Source organism: Trachypithecus francoisi, unplaced genomic scaffold (assembly GCF_009764315.1).
Source record: "Trachypithecus francoisi isolate TF-2019V2 unplaced genomic scaffold, Tfra_2.0 Contig00643, whole genome shotgun sequence".
NCBI lineage: Eukaryota > Metazoa > Chordata > Mammalia > Primates > Cercopithecidae > Trachypithecus > Trachypithecus francoisi.
The window spans coordinates 62,660-71,224 of record NW_022680789.1 but is presented as its reverse complement, the minus strand read 5'-3'; the positions used below and the strand labels follow the sequence as shown (position 1 = coordinate 71,224).

The 8,565-nt window shown below is 58.2% G+C and overlaps 1 pseudogene across 1 annotated transcript; it reads left to right on the top strand.

Moving 5' to 3' along the window:
* Positions 1-3,492: 3,492 nt before the first annotated feature.
* Positions 3,493-7,298, top strand: LOC117087313 (annotated as a pseudogene). The gene is made up of 2 exons (XR_004438755.1): positions 3,493-4,616; positions 6,869-7,298. The product of XR_004438755.1 is annotated as an uncharacterized LOC117087313 (transcript).
* The last annotated feature ends 1,267 nt before the right edge of the window (positions 7,299-8,565 follow it).

Genomic DNA, 8,565 nt, shown 5'->3' with positions numbered 1-8,565 from the left:
CTGTGCTGAGGAGGATTAGTAAAAGAAGAAGGCCTCCTTGCAGTTGAGATAGAGGAAGGCATCTGTCTCCTGCTCGTCCCTGAGCAATGGAATGTCTCGGTGTAAAACCGGATTGTATGTTCTATTTACTGAGATAGGAGAAAATCGCCTTAGGATTGGAGGTGAGACGTGCTAGCCTGTGCTGGCAGCAATATTGCTCTTTAACGCACCCGGATGTTTATGTAGGTGCACATCAAAGCACAGCACATTTTTCTTAACCTTGTTTATGACACAGAGACATTTGTTCACATGTTCTCCTGCTGACCCTCTTCCCACTATTACCCTATTGTCCTGCCACATCCCCCTCTCCAAGATGGTAAAGTTAATGATCAATAAATACTGAGGGAACTCAGAGACCAGTGCCGGGGCGGGTCCTCTGTATGCTGAGCACCGGTCCCCTGGGCCCACTTTTCTTTCTCTCTACTTTGTGTCTCTTTCTTTTCTCAAGTCTCTCATTCCACCTGACGAGAACCACCCACAGGTGTAGAGGGGCTGGCCCCCTTGATCAAGGATTGCCAGGAGCCGCCAGAAGCTGAAGAAGCAAGGAAGGATCTTCCCCTGGAGTCCTCAGAGGGAGCGTGCCTTGTCCTATACTTGGATTTCAGACTTCTAGCCTCCAGAACTATTCTGTTACTTTAAGCCACAGAAGTGGGTTGTGTAATTTGCTATGGCGGGTCCTTACTCTGTCTATGGTTACACATCCAACAAGTGGCAGCCCAGGGGATTTGAATCCAGGCCCTGAGCCTATACCTGTGATCTCACCCCACCCTGCCAAGTTCTGCTGCCTACTACAGCCTCATGACAATTCCTGGCCCTGCAGAAGGTTGACAACCCATAACTGTAGAGCAAGCACAGGGGACATCCTGACTCCTTAGAGTATCCATCTGCTTCCTTCCTCCCAGTGAATGCCCCCCAAACCATTCTGTGTCCTTCTTTACAGTGGCTGCCGGGAGGCTCAGTGCCACCCAGCTACATGCTGAGGTTACATTAACCCTGAGCTGGCCTTTTTTCCTCCTAGGCTTGAAGAATACCACCAGGTGGGTAGAGAAGGGCCCAGAGGCAGTGCAAGGCCAGTTCCAGCCCTGGCTACAGCCCTCTACCAGCCCACTGAGCCAACTGGGACCTTGTGTTCCTGTCATTTGAACTGGGCTGCTGCATGGGTGGCAGAGGGCTTGAGACTCCAAAGGTGTGGCTGTCATCATTTCCTGTCTCCTAGCAGGTCCCACTTGGAGCCTAGTACATTCCCATCAGGGCCTGAGGTCTAGCTGTGTCCTCCCTACCTGATTCTCCAGCTCCCAACCTCTGACCTCACTGACTCCTAGGGATGGCAGGGCTACTCTAAAGGATCCAGGACAAGCCCGTGAGCTCCCACATCAGCTCTAGGAACTGAGAGGACAATATCGCAATCCCTCCACCCCCTGGGTCTCAACAAGCACAGCTCTGCTGCTCAGGGTAACCCCAGGGAGACGGACCAGCAGCCTTCCGTGTGGAACACATGGCTGGCGAGGTGGAATCACGCCCCCACGCCTGAGGGGATAGCTCTGCCTCCGCGGGTTCCTGTTCAAGTCAGGTTAGGCCAGAAATTGTCTCCAAGAGCCCATTTACCCTAGGCGCCCTGCAAGCAGGCAGAGAAAAGCCCATCCAAGGATCTAGGCCCAGCCACCACCCCACCCCCTTTGGCTGGAAAAACGTCCTCTAGGAACCCCTCAGCCAGTGACACAGAGGGTGGGGGATGAGAGGCAGGGGCTGGGGCAGTTCTCTGCCTTCCACAGGACTCTAAGCTCTGGGCACTCCCCCACACCACTGCCTAGGTTGCCCTTTTCATGGCTCGAGGTTCAGCCCTCCATCCCCTCCTCCCTCCCCTCCCCCTGCCCAGTCTTCTCACATTCAAGGGGACAGTGTCCAGGCCTGGCTCAGTCTCTGGGAGGATATGGTCAGGATCTGGGAGCCCTCCCAGCTCTGGCTCCAGCCCTGAGGCTGCAGGGGAAGGGGAGGAGGGCTTACTGGCTGCCTGCTCTGGGCAGGGGGTCTAGGAGGTCCCTGGGGCACTGGGGCTGCTGCTTAAAGCTCTGACCCACTTCAGTCACCACTTCAGCAACAGCACCTTGGCCCTGGGGGAGGGCAGGCAAAGCCGTCATGCAAGTTTGCCAAGGAGGAAACCTGTGGTGCCAAGGTGGCCCCAGGACAATACTGGCTGTACTGAAGCGGGAGGAGAGGCTGTTATGTCCAGCTGGCAGGTGCCAGGAGAGAAGGGGATATAGGCACAGGCCCAACAGGGGTTGGGGGTCCGTGGATGATCAAGAGCTAAGACATCCTGCTGTCCTCTGCCTTGTCTCAGGGGCCTAGCCCCACAGGATGACAGATCCAAAGGAAGGAACCTTGAATCTTCATAGGGTAATTAACACACACACACACACACACACACACACACACACGGGAGCTTGGCTGTCATCCCTCACTATATGCCCTTGGACAGTGCTCAGCCCTTCCTGCACAACAGGTACCCATCACAGGCTAGACACATGCTCCTTGCTTGGGGAAGTGGGGACTGCAGATCAGGGCCTCAAACATTGTGAGGATCCCAGAGTTGGGACTGGGGCTGCAGGGGCCCAGCAGGCCTCCAACAGAGACCTAGATTTCTGCTGAGGGAACCCTGGGAAGTGGGATACTCCTTGAGCTGGGTGGGTCCGTACCTCACCCTGGTCCTCAGAGGAACCAGGGCCCCCACCTAACCCTGCCTGCCCCCCACCCCCCGCCCCACCTCTTGTCAGGGAGGAAGACTGAAGCCAGTGGCAGATACAGCCCGCCTGCTGCCAGCCTGCCCAGAGCTGGGCTTAACGGTTAACCTCACTCTTCATCCGGTTTATTCCCCAGGCTGGAGTCAGAGGTGGGGGCTTGCCCCAAATCAAGAAGCAGGTGGCAGTAAATATTTGCCAGTGCAGGAGTGCCCATGCAGTGTGAGCAGGTCCTACACCACAACTGCCAGCTGCAGGGAAGATTCCTTTTTTCTTTCTTTTTTTTGAGATGGAGTCTCGCTCTGTCACCCAAGCTGGAGTGCAATAGTGCCATCTCGGCTCACCGCAACCTCCGCCTCCCAGGTTCAAGCGATTCTCCAGCCTCAGCCTCCTCAGTAGCTGGGATTACAGGCGCCTGCCACCACGCCCGGCTAATTTCTTGTATTTTCAGTAAAAACTGGGTTTCACCATGTTAGCCAGGCTGGTCGAACTGCTGACCTTGGGTTCCGCCTGCCTCGGCCCCCTAAAGTGCTGGGATTACAGGCATGAGCCATGGCGCCCGGCCTAATTTTTGTATTTTAGTAGAGACGGAGATTCACCATGCAGGGCAGATTTCTAAAACCGGGCGGGGGTGGGGGGGTGACAATAACTAAGGCTGGCACAAGCAGTGGAACCCCCACACCCGCCTAGAACGCTCTTTGCACCGTCAAAGCGACTATTCCCCAGTCAGCACTGGGGCCAGAGGGTAGAGAGGTGCCAAAAGCCACCTCGTCCCGGCCGAGCTCGCGTCTCCCTTGGCGGCTCCAAGCTCTCGGGACAGAGCTCTAGCGCCAAGAGTGACGCAGGCAGGGCCTCCTCCAGTGAGACCCGGCCAAACCGAGGAACCCACTGGACTAGCTCCGGCGCGGGATAGGGCGGGCGCTCAGCCTTAGGGTCCGGACGTGGCGGGGCCGGGGTGGATGGGGGCGGGGCGACTAGGGGCGGCCTCCTGTGGATTCGGCGCCCGACCCGCTGCCGCCATGGGGTCGCGGCTGGGCCGGCTGGCTTGTCTGGCCCGCCCGAGGCTGGCTCCGAGGCCGGGGCGGCGGCCGGCTGCGCCAGCGCCCTTCGAGCTCTGAGTGCGGTGGCTCCACGTGATCCAGTCCACGCTACGCGAGCGGCGGTCAGAGCGCGCCCGGCAGCTGCTGCCGCTCCTGCGCCAGGTGAGAGAAGGAGGCGGCAGCCCCAGGGCTGGCGGCCAGGGAGGGTCTGGGGGTCTAGGAGGCGCGGGGTTATGGGTTGTAGGCATAGATGGGCTGGGAGGCGAGGCGGAGCTGGTCTCGGGCGCGCGCGGACGGGTTCCGAGGGCGCGACGGGCTGCTGGGCGCCGGGTCTTGAGTGGGCCAGAGGGCGGCCGGCTGGCGTGAGGGCTGGGTGAGGCCGGCGGACCGTGTGTGGAGGAGGGGGCCGCTGAGTGTGTCCGGGTCTCTGGGGTTTGAGAGGGGTTGTGTGTGTTGAGGGTGGCCCCAGCCTGGAGCTAAGAGCCCAGATTCAGGCCCTGGCAAGATGGGAGGGGCCCGGGAGGAGTGGCAAGTGAGGGCGAATCATCTTGTATTGAGAGACAGTGGACGAGGGTAGCTTCCCCCTCTTCCAGGATCAGGGAGGCACTGGTGGACCCTGGAGAGGACCCAGGGCTGGTCTGCGGGTGCAACCTCACCCCAAGACACCATGGCAGCCCACACAGAGCCATCGCATGCATCACCAGTTCTCCAGCAGGCAGCTCATGCTCTTAGAGTACACACCCCCAGCATCTGTGCATCACAACACTCCGTCCGGTGGTGGCCCTGCTCCTACACACACCAGGTACACTAAACCCAGAACCCAAGCCCTGGGTTGTCCCGGGATGCTGGTCCCCCTCATCACCTGGGGAAGCCACTTCTCTCACCAGCCCATCCCCACCCCTTGCAACAGCTACCACCACTACCTGCCCCATCCTGTGAGCGGAAAGTCTGCCATGCAGATGCTTGGCCTGCAGAAGGTAGATAATTAGAAATGGGGAAACTGAGGCATGGGGCGAAGTGGTCATCCCAGGGCCCACAGAGAAAATGTGGGGCAAGCCAGGGCCAGAGCCCTTCTTCCTGTCTTCCTTTCTCAATCTCCTCCAACTCTGGGTTCAGCAGGCTGGAAAAATGGAGCTGTCTAGCCCCTCAGAAGGCAGGCTGGCAGGTTGTGGTCTGGGGCCCTGTCTGGGTCTGCCAGGCTCATCAGCCAGCCTTCCTTCTGGATCTTCTCTAGCTGGCATCCGTGGCAAACAGCAGAGCAGCACTGAATCAGCCAGGCAACCAGAGGCAGGGATCTCAGACTGTGATGCTGTCTGGAGCCCAAGACACCAGTTGGGCATTTTAGCTGGGAAACTGGAGGGAAAGAAGGATCCTCAGAGACCAGCTAGGTCACCTCTTTCTGTCTCAGAGGTTGGGATTTGAGGTCCAGGGAGGGGCTTGTCCTGCTCCATAACCTGCAGGGACCCTGCAGCTGTGACCCACGGACTTCCCTGCCTGGCCCAACTTCCTGTGCTTGGGACCCACTTCACCTAAGGATTGGAGAAGGCCCACATGGGGTCTAGAGGCCCCTCCTCGCTGTGGCTGCCCCATCAGCTGTTTACGTGTCCTCTAAAGAGACCGTCTGGGCCAGGCACAGTGGCTCACAGCTGTAATCCCAGCACTTTGGAAGACCGAGGCAGGCAGATCATCTGAGGCTGGGAGTTCGAAACCAGCCTGGCCAACATGGAGAAACCCTGTCTCTACTAAAAATACAAAATTAGCTGGGCATGGTGGCACATGCCTGTAATCCCAGCTACTCAGGAGGATGAGGCAGGAGAGTTGCTTGAACCTGGGAGATGGAGGTTGCGGTGAGCAATTGCACTCTAGCCTGGGCAACAAGAGCAAAACTCTGTCACAAAAAAAAAAAAGAGAGAGAGAGAGACCCTCTGAAAGAGTGTTCAGCCCCACACCAGTCCTGTGGGAAGAGACAGGAGGAGAAAGTGGAGGAGTGAGGCAGGAAGGCCAGGGCAGGTCTGTGCAGGTGGTGGGGTGAGGGATGGGTAGGAGAGGGGGCTGGAGGCCTGAATCCTGGCAGGAGTGGTGGGGAGAGAGAAGGGATGACTAGGTGAGCTGGGGGAGAGAGGAGGAGGGAAGAGTGTTGGGGGATTCCAGGGCTTCTGGCCGAGTACCTGGGAAGATGGGCATGGAGGTGCCCTACACTGAACTGGGGCATGGGGCATGGGTGGTGAGGCCGGCTTCAGGGTAGCATGCCTTTGAGACATCTGAGAGAGAGATCCGTCCCCAAGGGAAGGATCCAGACCTGTCCACCAACAGATGCTGGCTGCAGCTCAGGAAAACCAAGGGATAGGTGGGAAGGCAAAGGGTCTGAAGGGAACGCTGGGGAACAGGGGAATTTGAGGGGGTCAAAAGGGAGCAAACCTCCCTCCATAAGAGGAGAATTGCATGGATAAGCCCTAAGCCCAGAGAAGGCAGTGTCACAGCGCAACACTTCACCTCGAGGGAACTGGTCTAAGGGTTCTGGGATTCACTTATCACTTCCCTGATGGCTCCCATGCCCCTTCCCTGTACTTATCCAAAGGGTCCACGAAGGCCAAGTGGCTCACACCTGTAATCCCAGCACTTTGGGAGGATCGTTTGAGCCCAGGAGTTTGAGACCAGCCTGGGTAACATAGTGAGACCCCATCTCTACAAAAAAAAATGTTTAATTCACTGAGTGTAGTGGTACCTGTCTATAGCCCCAGCTCCTCAGGAGGCTGAGGTGGGAGGATCCCTTGAGGAGGCAGAGGTTACAATGAGCCGAGATCACACCACTAGACTCTAGCCTGGGTGACAGAGCAAGACCCTGTCTCAAAAAATAAATACATAAGCAAAAAAAGAAAGGGTCCACCCACCACTGGATGGTTGGCCCATGGCCCCTTGTGGGGAGAATACAGCCAACCTTAGGGAGGAGATGGAGAGACAGGAACAGCAATAAGCAGCATCTGGCTGGCTGGGGTGGCGCCTGGAGATGGGAGACCCGACGGGCTCACTCAGCTCTCTCTTCACCACTCACAGGACCTTGAGGGGACCCTCCTTACTGACATCCTCTACAGAGATGTGGCCTTCCTCAACCTGGTCGACCCCATCTCCCATGACCTGCTTGTGAACCAGGCCACCACCCCTGCCTCCACCTGGGACTCCACAGCTGCTGGGCTGGGACCCGAACCCCAGGCCTGCTGCGCCAGGTGACCCACCACCCGCCTGGCTCATTGCTACTGACTTATGATGCTCTCAAGCACATGGTAGTGGGTGATGAAGGTCAAGGAGGACTCACAGGCCCCCAGAGATCCAGTGCAAATGCTCAGCCTGAGATTAAGGGGACAGAAGGAGAATGGACTCATAGGAGGCCAGGAGGCCAGCCCCGGCTAGAGGCTCAGCCTTTCCTCAGTGAGAGGAGCCCCAACACCCATAGGGTGTGGACCCTGAAATAAAGAGTGACACTCGCCTCTGCTTTTCTGTATCACCGACCTCAGGGTCACTGAGCAACAGCCCTGCTGCTGGGGTGGGGAGAAAGGGTGGCTGTGTCTATCCAAAAGGGAGGGACAAAGGTCACATTGACCTTCCCCCAGGTGTTCCTTGGGGAAGTCCCCCATGGAGTCTAAGATGTGGGGGGTCCTGGGTCCATCCCTGTGGGCTGGGGAGTTAAAGGAGGCCTCCAGGGAACAGGCCCTCACAGCAGGGCAGGGCTTGGGCTCCTTGAGAAGGGGAGCTGCGAAGGAGCGGGTTGGGAGCCCCAGGAGGAGCAAAGCTTTACATGGAGCCCCACAGCAAGCTCATGTCGAGCCCCGGCGGCCAGCCTTGCCACCAGGGCTCTCTGGGCTGGGGACAAGGCTGCATAGACCAGAGGCAGGGGCCACGTGACTAAGTGGGAGGATTTGGTGCCTGCCTCCCACAGGGTACAGTGCTGCCTGCCACCCCCAGTACCCAGCCCTAGGCTTGTTGTACTTGGTGAAGGGCAGCTCAGTGGGGTTAGCACAGACAAAGTGCTTGTGTGTTCCCTCCAGGCCTTGGGGGTCCCCATGTGGGAGAGCATGTGGGGTTGGAGGTGGACATAGCCAGCAGCAGGGGGCCTCAGTCCTAGGGCTGTCCCTGGCAGGGGGAACTGTATCCATTCCTCCCCACGCACCATCAGGGTGGGCTCCCAACCAGAAGCCGGATGCCACAGTCACCCTCAGCCCTGTGTGAGGAGTTACAGTTCAGCCCAACCAGGAGACAGGCAGGGCAGGCGGGAAAGGAATTTAGAGATGTCCGGGGGGATACTGAGGCCCAGAGTAAGGAAATCATGTGCTGAGCCAGGAGGTAAGGTCTGGGGGCAGTGGGCCCCTGCTAGATGAGGAGAAACTCAGCAGCAGAGGGAGGCTCCAAGGCTAAGGAGGAGGCAGGGGTCCTCCTGGACCTACACACCCCAACCCACCAGCTCTGACTTTTCCTCACAGCCATGGCCCACAGAGGACTGTGAGCGGCGTATCCATCCCTCATGGTGCACAGATTCCAGCACTTTCCCAGGCTGGCTGGATGCATAACAGTTTCTCAGGAAAGAAGGAGATGGCCAAGGAGGGTGAGGACGGGACAGTGTTGGGTCCTGGGACTGGGATGGAGGCAGTGAGGGAAAGGATCTTCCTTAGGCCCCACTGATCTCACTGCTTTAGGTGGACTTCTTACCCAAAGTCTTTGGAGAGACTAGAGATGTCGCGGTTCAGCCCAGCTCTGCT